This window comes from Triticum dicoccoides, chromosome 5A (assembly GCF_002162155.2).
Source record: "Triticum dicoccoides isolate Atlit2015 ecotype Zavitan chromosome 5A, WEW_v2.0, whole genome shotgun sequence".
NCBI lineage: Eukaryota > Viridiplantae > Streptophyta > Magnoliopsida > Poales > Poaceae > Triticum > Triticum dicoccoides.
The window spans coordinates 650,530,484-650,545,904 of NC_041388.1; positions in this window are offsets into that span (position 1 = coordinate 650,530,484).

Sequence of the window (15,421 nt, forward strand, 5' to 3'; positions counted from 1 at the left end):
AGCGGCCTGCACGACCATCGCCGGCAACACAGCTAGCCTCTAAAATGAATAGTTGTCCTCACCGGCAACACAGCCAGCGGCCGGCAACACAGTCGGCCTCCAAAATGAATGTTTTTTCGCCGGCACACTGCCAGCGGCCCAGCGGGCGGGCGGCACCCATGCCAACCTCCAAAAATAACGGCCACGCCGATCGGACAACCTAGTTCAGGCCTTCGGCGTCGAGCATCTCCTTCTGCTTGGCCTCGAACCAGGCCCTCGTCTTGTCGCTCATCTTCGACAAGTCCACGCTCATGATCGCAAGGGCCACCTCCTTCGCTTTGGTGGCGGCATTGATGGCCTCGATGTCGAGCTGCCTCTGCCTGGCCTTGACGTTGTCGGCCTCGATGTCGAGCTGCCTTTGCCGGGCGGCCTCTTCCATGTCGAGCTGCCTTTGCCGGGCCGCCTCCTCCATGTCTATCTTCCTTTTCTTGGCCGCCTCCTCCATCTCAAGCTTCTGTCGTTGGAGGTCTAGGTATTGCTTCATTTGCTCGTCCTTGCTTTGCCGCTTCTTCTCGTCCCTCACATCCTTATGTGACATCATGCCATGCAAAGTCTCATGCAAGGCCATGGATGAGGCGTCACGTATGTCGTCCACCTTTGAGTTGGTCTTGCCCCTCGGCCTCTTCAACGCCTCGCCATCCCCACCTCCGGCGAACTTGGCCGTCTTCTTGCCTCTCTTCCTTTGAAGTTCACGGTATTGATCCTTGAACTTAGGGCAATTGTTGATGATCGTCCAACAATGCGTAAGAGTGAATGGCGTGTCATTGTGCTGGGCCTTGAATGCCTCCAAAGATTGAAATGCCTACACCACATGATCAACAACAAGTGAACATGCAAACATATACACGGCCGAAGTCTCATGGCCGTAGCAAGGGCTAGAAAGAGAAGAGCATACCATGTCTCCAACGCCGAGACCACTCACGGGCCGTGCTTCAACGCTCTCAAGTGCGGCACAATACTTGTTGCACTCTTGTTGGATGAACAATCATCTTTTTTGAATCGAACCGATGCCACGGTTGCTTGTAATTTGGTAGGGCTCAAACATCTTCCTTTCATGGAATGTTTTGTGGACTCTCGTCCAAAAAACAATGCCCTTTTGTTGCGCGCCGGTCCTTGGATCTTGGCTAATCTCCATCCAATATTGGCAAATCAACTTGTCCTCATCTTGTGTATATGAACCGGTGCGAATGCTCTTCCGCTTCTTTTGTGCTTCCGCTCTTTGGGTGAGCTCGTCTATGAACAATGGAGCGCCACTAATATCAACATCATTGGCTTCATCTTCATCTTCACCTTCGACATAGATGACATCGTCTTCATGCCACGAATCACCATGGTCGTAGTCAGCACGGTCGTCGGCCTCTTCATGGGGCACGTACTGGGCGCGGCCATCCTGACTTTGGGTCTCATCGGGGTCGTAGGCACGGCCATGCCCACCCTGAAAGATCACGTCCTCCATGTACTGGTTGTAGAAGGGGTCATCCACCGTCGGCGTTGAGGTTGGCATTTCGTCAAACAACACGCGGGGGGGGGGGGTCGACATGGTGCCCGTGAACGGTGCACGCGCCTGCTTTCTTTGCATCTCGACGGAAGGCCGCCCGCCGCTGCTGGACCCAGGCGTCACGTTGAGGTCGATGACGGCCGCGGGGCGTGGTGTGGACGGCGCGAACAAGCCCACGTCTGGCGACGCCGAGAAACGGATCTGGCCGTCGTGCCTGGGTGGAGGAAAGTCGGGCGACATGGGCGCGACGCGCGACGTCGGCGACTGGCAGTGCGTAGGCCGGGCGACCGACGAGCCTGTGCTCGCCGGACCGACGGCCGCTGCATGGAACCCCGCCGGACGGCCCATGCCAAGCAAGAGGATGGCGTGCGCTTTGTTGACGAGGTCCTCCTCGTCGGCAGCGGCCTTGCGCCGCGCGGCCTCCAGCTCCTCGCGCTGGGCGGCAAACTTGGCCGCGGCGGCATTCATCTTGACGGCCGCTCTCCGTTCCCTCCTCTTCGCCGATTCCGCGTCCAACTTGGCGATCTCCTCCGGCGTGTACTCCGACCGCGGCTTCCTTGGCGCCTTCTTCTTCACCTTTGCGGTCGGGTCGACGGCCAGGCCGCCGGAACTCGGCGGGGCGTCGGCCATGGACGGGGGAGAGAGGGGGGGGCAGCGGAAGGGACGTGGGAGGGTTTGGGGGAAATGGCGCCAAATGGCCGTCGGGGGGGTTTTGGTTTCTCCCACCGACAGGCGGGCCAGGGGAGGACAAGCGCGCGCGTCCCGCCCGTCCGCGCGCTGTCCGTTTCACCCCAAAACCGGCGCAAGTTTGGGCCGGGGATGGGTCGAAAGCGGACACAAAGCGGACAAAAGTCCATTTGCTCCCGCGCGCTGGGCCGCCTTTTTTGTCCCTTTTACCCCAAATGGACGGGGCCGGACAGGATAGGGTCGCGCGGTGGAGTTGGCCTGAGGCTGAGGCGCACCAGACATCACCGACGGCTGGGGCAGCCCACGGGCGGGGCAGGTAAGGCCAACTCCACTGCGTGACCCCAAACGGACGTCCGTTTTGTCCTGTTTTTGTCCCTTTGGGTAGGGATTTAGGGTCGTGTCCGGGCCTGTCCTGGGATGCGGTGGCCGTGCGCCCAGCGCGCGGCCGCATTCTTTTGCCCCATCCTGTCCGTCAGGGCCAAGAATTGCCCAAATTTGCATTAAAACTAGTTTCGAACCCAAATATTTGTCTGAAAATTAAAATAGTTTTACAACCCAATTGAAATAGTTTTACAAATACATCTATTGGTTGCCAACGTGATCCCACACGTGCTCAACCAAGTCATTTTGAAGATTCACATGAGTGTGCCAATCACGCATCTCACGGTGGAATTGGGCAAACTGTTCAAATATGGCCGGGTCTTGGTGCAGGGGCTCAATATTTTCACCTTGATAATCAAATCCTTGGTCGAAGATACTCTCATCACGCTCGTCCTCGACGATCATGTTGTGCATGATCACACAAGCAGTCATCACCTCCCAAAGCTTCCTTTCATCCCATGACAGTGTAGGGTTTCAAACGATACCCCACCGGGATTTAAGCACACCAAAAGCACGTTCCACATCCTTTCTAGCACTCTCTTGCATTTGGGCAAATCTCTTTCTCTTCTCACCTTGGGGTTTCAAGATTGTCTTCACAAAAGTTGACCACTGAGGATATATACCATCTGCTAGATAGTATCCCTTGTTGTAATGGTGGTCGTTGATCTCAAAGTTGACAGGTGGGGAGTGGCCTTCTGCAAGTCTCGTGAAGACTGGAGAACGCTGCAGCACGTTGATATTATTGTGAGAACCTGCCATGCCGAAGAAAGAATGCCATATCCAAAGATCTTGTGATGCCACCACTTCTAATATGACAGTGCACCCGTTAACATGCCCCTTGTACTGGCCCTGCCAAGCAAATGGATAGTTCTTCCACTCCCAGTGCATACAATCTATGCTGCCAAGCATACCTGGAAAGCCTCTAGCTGCGTTGGTCGCCAACAATCTCTCTGTATCAGCGGCAGTTGGCTGCCTCAAGTACTCTGGGCCAAAGACCTCGATCACAGCCTGGCAAAACTTGTACATTGACATCAGACATGTTGTCTCACTCATACGCACATACTCATCCACCAGATCGCCTGGAATTCCATATGCAAGGATGCGGATGGGCGCGGTGCATTTCTGGTAGGAGGAGAATCCAAGCTTGCCAAGGGCATCCATCTTGCACTCGAAGTATGGGTCATGAGCAACCACTCCCTCTCGGATACGATTGAACACATGCCTGGCCATACGAAAACGGCGACGAAATTTATCCGGCCTGAAGAGCGGGGTGTTGGCAAAGTAATCTGCATAGAGCAGGGCGTGGCCTCTCTCCCTGTTGCGGTTCAGGTTGGGAGCACGGCCAGGGACTGACCCCCTGTACCGAGGAAGCTGCCGTTGAATATGGTCGTGAACGACCAGTGCAGCCACCACAAGATCGTCATCATCCGACGACGAATCGTCCGATGAACAAAGGAAGTGATGGTAGAAAAACTCGTATCCACTGTCCATACTTTTGTTGGCAAAAGGTCGAACACCTTGCGCTCGTGGTGGCGAAGAGGCCGCGATGATCACCTCGACGCAGCAGGGTGGTTGCCGGCCGGCTACAGGCCGCTCTGGAGCTCTTGTCGGAATCTGCCTCGGCCGCCGTGGTACGTCGCCGGCAGTCGTGTCCCCTCTGCCACCGGCAAGGACGGCGAGGGCCAAACCTCCTCCGATCGACGACCAAAACTATGACGGAAGCGCGGGCGTGGTGGCGGCCATGTCGAGACGTGGTTTGGTACGGACGGCGGGGGGTTGCGCGGTGAGGAGGCGGCCGGAGAATAGCGGCGGCGCCGGCGGCGGGGCGGGGCGGGGAGAGAGGGTGAAGCATTGGGAGCGGAGGGACTGCTAGTGTCCCCGACAGGCGGGCCACGGGGGGGACAAGGGCGTGCGTCGAGGCCGTCCGCGCGCGTCCGTTTCACCCCAAACCGAGCGCAAGTTTGGGCCGGGGATGGGTCGAAAGCGGACGGAATCCAGACATTTGTCCGTTTGTGCCCCGCGCTGGGCCGTCTCGTTTGTCCCTTTTACCCCAAACGGACGGGGGCGGACATGATAGGGTTGCGCAGTGGAGTTGGCCTAAGGCCAACTCAACGCGCGACCTCAAACGGACGTCGCTTTGTCCAGATTTTGTTCGTTTGGGTGTGATAATAGGGCCGTGTTCGTTCGAATTCGTAGATGCCTTGGTCGTGCGTTCAACGCGCGGCCGCATTTCGAACGCATCTTGTCTCTATGCATGCAAAAGTGAGAAACAAAGAATTTTAATCCGCGATTCGCACTAGTTCACGTCGGCCGGCAACACAACCGATGGCCTACAGTCTGACGCCGGCAACAAAGCCAATGGCTGGCACAGGAGCCAGCCTTCATAATGGACAAGTTTTGTCGTCGGCAACAAAGCCAGCAGCCGGCACAGGTACCAACCTTCAAAAAGGACCGCCATCACGGCCGTTGTCTCACCTAGATCATGCCGTCGCTGGCGAACATCTCCTTCTGCCGGTTCGTGAACGAAGCCTTCCTCTCCGGTGACAAGATGTTCTTGTCGACAATCATGATCGCTAGTGCCACCTTCTTGGCTTTTGTGTCGGCATTGGTGGCCTCGATCTCTAGCTTCTTCAGTTGAGCGGCCTCCTCAATGTCAAGCTTCCTCTAAAAAAGGCCTCCTCCATGTCAAACTTCTTCGTTTGAAGATCTAGGTATATCTTCATTTACTCCTTCCTCCCTTTGCTCTTCCTCTCATCCCGCATTTCCTTTTGGTTCATCATATCCTCCAAAGTTCCTTGCAAGGCTATAGAAGATTCATCACGCTTCTTGTCGGACTTCGAGCTTGTCTTGCCCCTCGCCCTCTTGAGCACGTCTCCCGCATCAGCCTCGGCCGCCGCCGCCTTCTCTCCTCTCTTCTTCCGACGAGTATTGTATTGGTCCTTGAACTTGGGGCAATCTTAGATGAGCACCCAACAATGCGTGAGATTGAATGGCTTGTCTTTGTGTCGGGCCTTGAAGGCTTCTAAAGACTGAAATGCCTAGACAATCAAACATGCGGCCAACATGAAAGGACATAGAATGCATGAAACTTAAATGGCATGCTAGCATGAATGGGCGCATGATGGAAAAGAGAGGGGGTTCATACCAAGTCATCAAGTCCTAGGCCGCTCACGGGATAGGCTTTGACGCTCTCAAGCGCGGCACAATATTTGTTGCATTCTTGTTGGATGAATCCCCACCTTTTTCGGATTGAATTGATGCCGCGAGTGCTTGTGAATTGGTAGGGGGCAAACTTTTCTTCGATCATGAAAGTTCTTGTGAACTCTTGTACAAAAGACCACTACTTTTTGCTCGACACCTTTGATTGGATCTTGGCCAATTTCCTTCCAACTCTCGCAAATCAAAGTGTCCTCGGCTTGGCTATATGATCCTGTGCGAATGCTCTTCCTCCTCTTTTGTGCTTCGGCCTTTTGGGTGAGCTCGTCGATGAGACATAATGGCTCTGCGGAAATGTCGACCTCATCTTCTTCATCTTCACAATGCAAGTCATCATTTCATGCCACGAGTTGCCATGGTCGTCCTCATCGGCATCATCATGGCCGCCGAACTGAGAGTCATCATAGGTACCACAGCCATCCTAGCTTTGGGTCGCGTCGGCATCAAAAGGTTGCTCTTGGCCGTCTACGTGGAACGCCTCACCACGGCCCTCGAAGATGACGTTCGACCATCGTCGTCTACGTCGGCGGTGGCATATCGCCGAACAGCTTGCGGGCACCGGCATTGTTAGCCGACTCGAACGACCGGGGCTGCTTCCTTTGCGTGTCGTCTTCACAATGGCCAGCGCGACTGTACCCCGGCGTGATGTTGAGGTCGATGACACCCGCGGGCGTAGTCGGGTCGACCACCACGCAGTCCGGCTACGTAGAGAATCGCGTCTGCCCATGGCCGTGCGGCGGCGGAGCACGAAAATCTGCGTGTGCCGTGTGAGACGGACGAGCTAGGGGAACGGTGCTACGGCGGTCGATGGGCCGACGAGCCTGTGCTGGCCGAGAGAATGGCCAGCAGCGGGCCATACCACCCATCATGAGGAGGGTGTGCGCCTTGGAGACGATGACTCCTTGTCGTCGATCTCGGCATGGTGCTGCATCGCACGCCGCAGGGCACACTTGGATACATGCTGCGCGGTGGCCTTCTTATCCTTTTCAACGGCTCGTCGGTCCCTCCTCTTGTCCGATCCCCTGTCAAGCTTGGCAGCGGACGCCGGCAAGAGCTCCGACCGCGGCTTCTTCTCCACGGGCTTCTTCTTTTTCTCCACAGGCTTCTTCGCGGCAGGTGGTGGGTCGCCGGGATTCGCGTCGTCGGGCATAGTGGATGAAAAGAGGGGGAAGGCCAGGGGCGCGGGAGAGTAGAGGGTGGGGCGCGGGAGGTTTGGAGGAAAAGGAGGGCAAGTGGCCGGCTGTGCCACCGACGGGCGGGCCAGGGGAGGACAAGGCGCGCGTCCTGTCTGTCCGCTGTCCGTTCGGCCGCAAACTCGGTTCAAACTTGGGCCGGGAATGAATCGAAAGTGGACAGAAAACGGACAACGGCCCGTTTACGACCGAATGTTGGAAGATCTGCTTTGTCCGTTCACCCTCAAACGGACGCGGACGGATAGGATGGTGTCGCGGGTTGGAGTTGGCCTCAGGTGGAGGTGGTGCCAGCCGCGCGCCGCCCGTGTGTGCATGCGCGAGCGCGCGTGCGCGGACGAGACGGCAGCGTGCGTGTAGCGTACGCATGCGCTGGAGCGTACGTGTACGTATGTACATAAGTACGGCGTATAGCTAGCTAGCTGCTCGAGCCTGTCCAAGCAAGCCATTGCCGCCGGCCGGCCGGCCTGCGAACGTGCTGGCTAGTAGTAGAAGCACAGTAGAGCTGCCCCCCATGCCGCCTGCGTACTACGTACTGGTGAGTGTAAACACAGCAGTGGAGTGGAGCCTGCAGCCCGTGCATGGCATGGCACGAGGGCCGGGCAGCACGCGCGCACTGCGGCCGCAACGTGCGCTGCCTCCCCGGCGGCAATAAACATCCCTCTCCAACCGTCTACGAGATGCAGGGGATCCTATGCCCGTGTCTCAATTCTTTGCTATGCTACGCTACGCTCGCATCATCATGGGTTTTACTTGGATCCAAGGCTAGCGCCCAAAAGAAAAGACGGGAAATGCATCTCATAATCTAGTGACAAAATCCTCTTCGTCAACCATACATTATTTCTCCTCCTCCTCCTCCTCCTCCTCCCCTTCCGACATTGTATTGTATAGAGTCTGCGTCAATTAATTCGGATTGGAGGAAGTGCTTTTTCCGGTTGTCAGTTCAAAAATGCTCCATTGCGCATAAATTTGGCTTATAAAACAACAGTAGCTGATATGAAGCAGCTCGATTGGGCATCGGGGGAGCTTTTTGGTGCAGTCCATCGTGGCCGTAGCAAACCCCTCCTCTGAATCCATGGTAACATTAGAATCATGAAGTTAAAGCCTGTTTCAAAGCGCGTGAACATAAAACCAAATACGATTTCAAGTGCAAGGATTTAAGAAGTACCCCCTCTGTCTCAAAATATCTTTTGTCTCTCTCAAATACTCATGGCCACCGTTTTAAAATAAATGTCTCAACTTTAGTATAACTTCGGGACAGAGAGGAGTGTTACTACGGGGAGTACTTGTTTTTTCCTCGGGTTTGGTTTGGTTGGCTCTTCCTCTACTTGTGGAGCAGATCATTGCTGGGCGCACGAGGCCGCTGAGAGGGAGCATGTGAAAGCTGACGAGCGATGAAGCATGGCACCGAAAAGGGCCAACACAAAAGTTGACGCTAAGGATCAGACACAGCATCCTGCCCAGCCTACCTGGTTTCTTTCTTGGGGCAAAAAAGCGCACCGTATGAAAAGGATGTCCTTCGGCTCACCGGTTTTTACTGACTTGTTTACCTGACAGGCTCCATGTTGGCCTGTTTGCCAAATCCAGCGCACAGCAAAAAACACCACGCGCAACAGAGCAAAAGTTAGACAGCAAAGAGCAGAAAGAATCACTTGGAATGAACAGTATCCAAGAAGAGAGTGTGTGCGTGTGTGTGTGTGATAACCAGATCACAGCATAGCTCGCAGCATCTCCTCCTGGGAAAAAGTAACTGATCGCACGCACTAGCTGATTGCTAGTGGTGCTCCTGTGTTTTTTAGTGCCTAAATTCTTCTCTTTCGCTAGTGTGGTCCATGATTATGTACTCCCATTTCTGTCAAGCGAACGATAAATAAAGCCGGGTCGTTGGCCCGATTCATCCGTAGAGCGTACACGCAATGAATGGGGAGCACGGTGAGTAGTAGATTGTCGTCATTCATCCGCCTTGGAGAGTTGGTACCACAAATAATTAGCGGGTGTGTCTTTCACAGGGGAAAAAAAATACATGTTAGCCACCGCCTCCAAGAAAAATGCGTAGGGTTCCTCTGTCTCCAATGGGGGTCGCCGCCGGTCCGCTTCGTCTTTGATTGGCGGCATGGTGGATCCCGATCCTTATTGACGGAAGGGCTTTGTTTTTAGATGTTCCTTCGAATTTGTTAGAGTTTGTGTTCAGCTCAGAAAGACGAGACAACAGCGTCTCCCAAAAGTGGAATAAAGTTTAACCCCGCCTAGTCCCGTCCCGACGGTGCGTCTAGCATCGTCGGTGGGCGTGTGGAGGTGTTTCTCTAGCGGATCTGTCTTTGATGGATCTGCTCTGATATGGTCATAGTTGGTCTATGGTCGTGTGTCTTTAGGTTGGATCCTTCCGATCTACGCTACTCTTCAATGGCGGCGGTTGTTGTTCTGGTGTGCCGGTCTTATGGGGCCTTTGCACAAGACTTTTCGACTGTTTATTACAACAATTTTTGCCCGTCTACAGCGAGGGAGTGGCAATGACAATGGCGCGCCTTTGGCTCGCTTCCATGCCTTACCTTTTGCTAGGTGGCCTACGGATCTGAATGTAATTTTTATCGTTTCTGGTGTTCGTTGTACTATCATGATTAAAGATGAATAAATCAAAAGTTTTCTAAAAAAGTGCATTTCACATATAAGATAATTTTGATTAGTATTTATTAATCAGTGCCGGCTAATAAGGATTATCATTTTTACACCGCACGCTTGCTTGGCTTCCATAATGTTTCACTTTTTAAAACAAATAGTAGGCCCTCCATCTTTCTAAACTAAAATATTGCTACTTCAAATTATTATTTGCAAAAAGGCCAAAGGCCGGAGACCATATCCTATATGCCTAAAAAAGTGATTCCCACTACTTCTAATTATCACAATATGTGTGCTTCTACATCATCAAAATTGTTGTAGCCATTAAATTTACTAGCTTGATCCACTAGCATATGTGCGATGCAAGCACAAGAATCCTCTACCACGCAACACGTATTAGTGCATTCTAAGTGAGTTTCAAATCATATTTCTTCCACATCAACATGCATATAAAGAGACCCATCACCACCAAACCATTTATAGGAAAAAAAAACTACCTCAACATGCGAAACGTTCACTAGAATTTCCATTGTACTATGCTACATATTTTACAATTATCCAATAGTCAAACACAGTAAATCACATGTTTTTTTAGGGCCTGTTTGATTTACAGCCTAAGGTTGCCACATCTAACCTTAGTCGTTGCCACACTTTTCTAGCAACATGGTCCGCATGTCATAGGCTCAATATTTTGCCAAATTTTGCCACACTTGTGGTGGCCATTTTGTTAGCCACACTTTTTGTGACAGCCACACTTTGTCTAAACTTAGTTGTGACAAAGTTAGTCATGAACCAAACAGACTCTTCGTTTTTTTATCATATTATTACTTAAAATATTCATGTTCCATGCAATCAAATCACATTGGAAATGTATGCAAAATATTCCGTAACAACTTGCGGGGTATCATCCAGTGGTTCTAAAAGAGACAGTTCTATGTGTACTGGGGGGGGGGGGCATTGCCCCCGGCCTTTGACCAAACTGTGAAGGAAAAAATTAGGAGGGTTTAGGTTACTATTTTCCCCTACCAAACACTCATCTTTTTCCTCCCCCGCCCCTCCTCCCCAAGAAATTTCGCCTGGCTCTGCCAATGCTAAACTGGGACCTAGTTTGTGTGAGATCTGGCTTGGCTAGGTTCCAGACTTTGTAAAAGGAGTTGGTGGTGGCTATTTGCCCAGCCATGTTATGTAATGGAACACATTGTGTTCCTTTAAAAAAACATCTGGATTAGGGTAGCTGTGTTCTAATTGTACCTTGTGAGGTAAGTGCACATGAGGATTTTGTATTTGTGCGTGTATTGCGCTCCCGCAGGTTGCTGGAGGCCATGACGAGCAACCCGAATTGAATGAGTCGACCCCATCTAGCACGGACACGCCTTTCTCCCTGCACAACTTCTACGGGGCCAACAACCACTTGGGATCGAAGGTCACTGACCCTTCCAAGGCCTGGATGTGCAAGACGGCCTCCATGTCAGCATGTGCGCCTGCGCTAGTAATCTCCTTCATCCCAATAGTGTTCACGTGCACTCCAACCAACTAGACTCTTTTGCTCCTCAATGTCTTTATCTCCTCAATCGACCATTGTTGCGGCTACTTCCTGTCGCCGTTTAGCCACACCTTCCTTAGAACAATTTGTATGCGCACATCATAGGCAATAATATAAGTAGAGACCTTTTACAATACATCCTATCCAACCACGCGCAAGAAAAAAAATCACCTCAGCATGCAAACATTCACGAGAATTTCAATTCTACTATGCTACACATTTTACAACTAGCAAATAATCAAATAGAATAAATCACATGTATTTTAGTTTTAGTTCTCATATTGTTACTTCAAATATTCATGTTTCATGCAATCAAATCGTATTGAAATATATTGCAAAACATTCCGGAACAACGTGAGGGGTATCATCTAGTGGTTCTAGACTACTGAAGCAAAACTATGTGTACTTGGGGGGGGGGGGGCACAACCCCAGCTTTTGATAAAATTGTGAAGGGAAACATTAGGATGGTTTAGGTTGGGAAAAAATAGTTTGTGTCCCACACCAGTGATCTCCTTCACCCTACCGGTGTTCATGTGCACTCCAACCAATTGACGACAGACTCTTTTGCTCCTCGGTGTCTCTACCTCCTCAATCGGCCATTGTCGCAACTACTCCCCGTCACCGTCCAGCCGCACCTTCCTTGGAACGTCTGCATGTGCACGCCATAGGAAATTATATAAGTAGGGACCTTTTACATTACATCAAACTATCCACCCATGCATAGGAGAAAAACACCTCAACATGTAATCTTTCACTAGCATTTCCATTCTACTCCCTCCATTCCTAAATATTTGTCTTTCTAGAGATATCGACAAGTGACTATATACGAAGCAAAATGAGTGAATCTACACTAAAATATGTCCATATACATCTGTATGTGGTAGTCCATTTGAAATTTCTAAAAAGACAAATATTTAGGAACGGAGGGAGTTCTATGTTACACCCTCCGTAAAGAAATATAAGAGCGTTTAGATCACTACTTTAGTGATCTAAACGCTCTTATATTTCTTTATAGAGGGAGTACATATTTTACAACTATCCAATAATCAAACACAATAAATCAAATGTATTTTTTGTTCTAGTTATCATATTGTTACTTCAAATATTCATCTTCCATGCAATGAAATCGTATTGAAATGTATTGCAAAATATTTCGCAACAATGTGTGGACCATTTGCTATATTACAAAACACGAACCCTTAAGAAAATACCCTTACAAAAATTCAAAAATGCATTCAAATCCTTCGGGCGTCGAAGTACCAAGCTTATTAATGCAAGCTCAAACGTTACGTGGTAAAGTAGGAGAACACATTATTTTTAAAATATGGAGCATGTCAATTTTCTAAGAAGATTGAGCATGATGATTATTTGTTGAATTAGTAGGGAAAAAGATCACCATTGGACACGGTAAAACCTCTTGCAATCCGAGCAAGCGATTTGATTGGTTTTCAACTATTGCACTCAAGAGTGGCCGTGGATACAAATTGATACTTGAGATCGAATACGACACATTATCTTTTTGTAACCACCGGTTCGTAGGACATGAAGTTTGTGCTCACGAGCTCATATGCTCCCTGTGAACAGTAAAATCTTAAAAAAAAATAGTTTAAAACAAAAAACTGAGTTTTTTTTGGGGGGGGGGGGGCAAACATTGACAAACTCTCAACATGCATGTGTGAAAATTTTCTTGAAGAAACAATATTCCGAAATGCTTCCTAAAATACAAAATTGATGCTCCAAAAGTTCGTTTTTAAACGCATTTTGGAGCATCGATTTTGTTTTTTAGGGGGCATTTCGGAACATCTTTTATCCATGAAACTTTGCACGCATGTAGAACATTTTTTAATGTTTGTTTTTACTATTTTTTGTTGAATTTATTGATCAGTGAGGATGCATATGAGCTCGCGAGAAGGACACTTTCCCGATTCATGAGTCATCTGATTTTTATTTCTTATTAAACACATGGAGCATGTAAACTATCCGTTGAGTTTTTCTCCGGACGGTCATTCGTGGACTTATTTAAATCTAGATTTTTTTGCGGGGGTAAATCTAGAAAAATCTAACAAAGAAACTATTCTCACAGAGGCAGGACGTGCGTGCGCGCGTCACAGAGACGAGTGTATGTGCGTGTTCGTCGGCAACTCTGGTTATGCTATGCTAAAAGGAAAAGAAACCATTCACTTTCAAAAGCCTCCAATAACTACCACGGGTTTTCGTCCGCAGCATTCGAGAGCGGGTCTAGATGTCAAAAAAATACCTGAAACCGAATACGACACCTTGTGTTTATTCTAGCACCGTCCCATTAATTCTCTAGTTATTTTTCTAATTTGTTCGCGCTGGGTCGGTGCAATGTAATCCGTCGTCGTCGTCGATCGTAATTACGATGTATACAAACAGTACCCGCCGCACGACGACTAGCTCGAACACGCCAGTGATCCCCTGTGTGTTGGCGATAAGGCCGAACTTGCTCTAGCCTGTGCGCCGACGGCGACGGCCATGTTGACGATCCCATACCAACCGCCGACGATCCCATACGGGAAACAGCAGCATCACGAAATACGGGTGGACGGAGCCAATTCGTGGGCCGCTGCTGGACACAAGGCTAGCAGCTCGAGCAGTGATTTGAAAGTGTTCCTGTCGCGTGCTTGGACAAATACACACCTATTCATGAATGTGAGCTATTACAATTTACATGTGTATTTTTTTAATTTGTATATGTGTACGGTCCTGGTCGCTAAGGGGGGCCGTGCCCACTAAATGCGTGAAAGCCAAATTTTTTGGGAGATAATAAAAGAGCCACCTGCATGTTGGATGGGGAGTTAAATTTAGGTTTGGGGGAAAAACTGACCCTAGTGACGAAATGGACAGTTTGGAAGAACGAGTGTGACATGGGGATTTTTGGCTTGCCCAAATTTGACAGGCATTCGATCACTACACTTGAGAGGGAGCGGGGCCCCACTAACATGTGTCTCATGTTTATTAGATGCTAATTCTTTCTGTATTTCCATAGTTTTGAGCACATTAAAACAATAGGTATTCTAGCTGTTGACAGCTGGACAACCACATTTTACTTTCCTGCACTAACAAAGGAAATTAATTAGTAGATTTATTGCAGGGAATTAATTAGTAGATTTTGGTTGCTGCATATTTGTCTCAAAGGGCTTGCAGGGAAATACAGGTTGGACATAATAACACTCTAGTTATAAATGAAAGGATGTGATTCTACGCGTTAAAATATTTAATGAATGATAACAATGATAAATTAAAGAAAAACTTATTTTGGGGTATTTATTAAATAGGTAACACATGTTTATTTTGAAACATATATGTCGTGATCAATAAGCTTGTGCATCCATATCCACAAGAAAGGAGTACAACTATGTAAAGACATCATTTTCCCTGGGATGACAAAGTCTATGTGCCACATTGACTAATTCTTTTTTCTTGGGTGATGGAACAAGAGTTCTACATGTTTGAAAATTTCACATATGCATGTAACTGTAATCATGTATATATGTCTTTGCGTGTCATTCTTCCATAGGAACTCCTAAACTATACATATGAAAAACAAAATCTTCACATATGGTGGCAAAAATAACCAAAATACTATATGCAAAATATATTCTTTTTAGGTGTGATCTATAAAAATAGCAACACCACAGTTTCCTATAAAAAAATAGCAAAAATCAAGATTAGATAGGTAAACATATTTTTCCAGCAGTGCTTCTATCTTTACGTCCCGGGAGCGATTTTGTTGACGTGTCGTGATACACGTGGAAGTGGCTACACCACCCAGACGTTCCGTAGACCTTTTAAAGGAGAAAATGATTTCCGGATAAACCGCGAAACTACAGGTGTCTATTAAAACGACGCCGTTGATTTAGAATATAACGAAGAACCTTTTTCAGTGGTATTATGCCTTATTTTAAATATGAAAAATAAATTCATCGGCACGACGAAAACAAATTACGAAAACCGCGGCGACAGCTGCACCGCCTGAACCTTTCGCGGAAAGAATAAAACGGTTTCACATAAACCAGAGAAAACTTGGTGTTGTCATGCAGAGTTCAGACACAGACACGATGTGACTCACAAAAAATCGAAAAGACCTATTTTCCTCCCCCATTTTATTGTTGTGAGGAAATTGTGGCTTTTGATAAAGCCTTTCCAACGGGGGGTGCCGTGCTGGCGCGTTGCAACCTAGCGGGGGAGGCCAGCTCTAGAGAGAGAAAAGGGTTCCAGAGCGGCAGC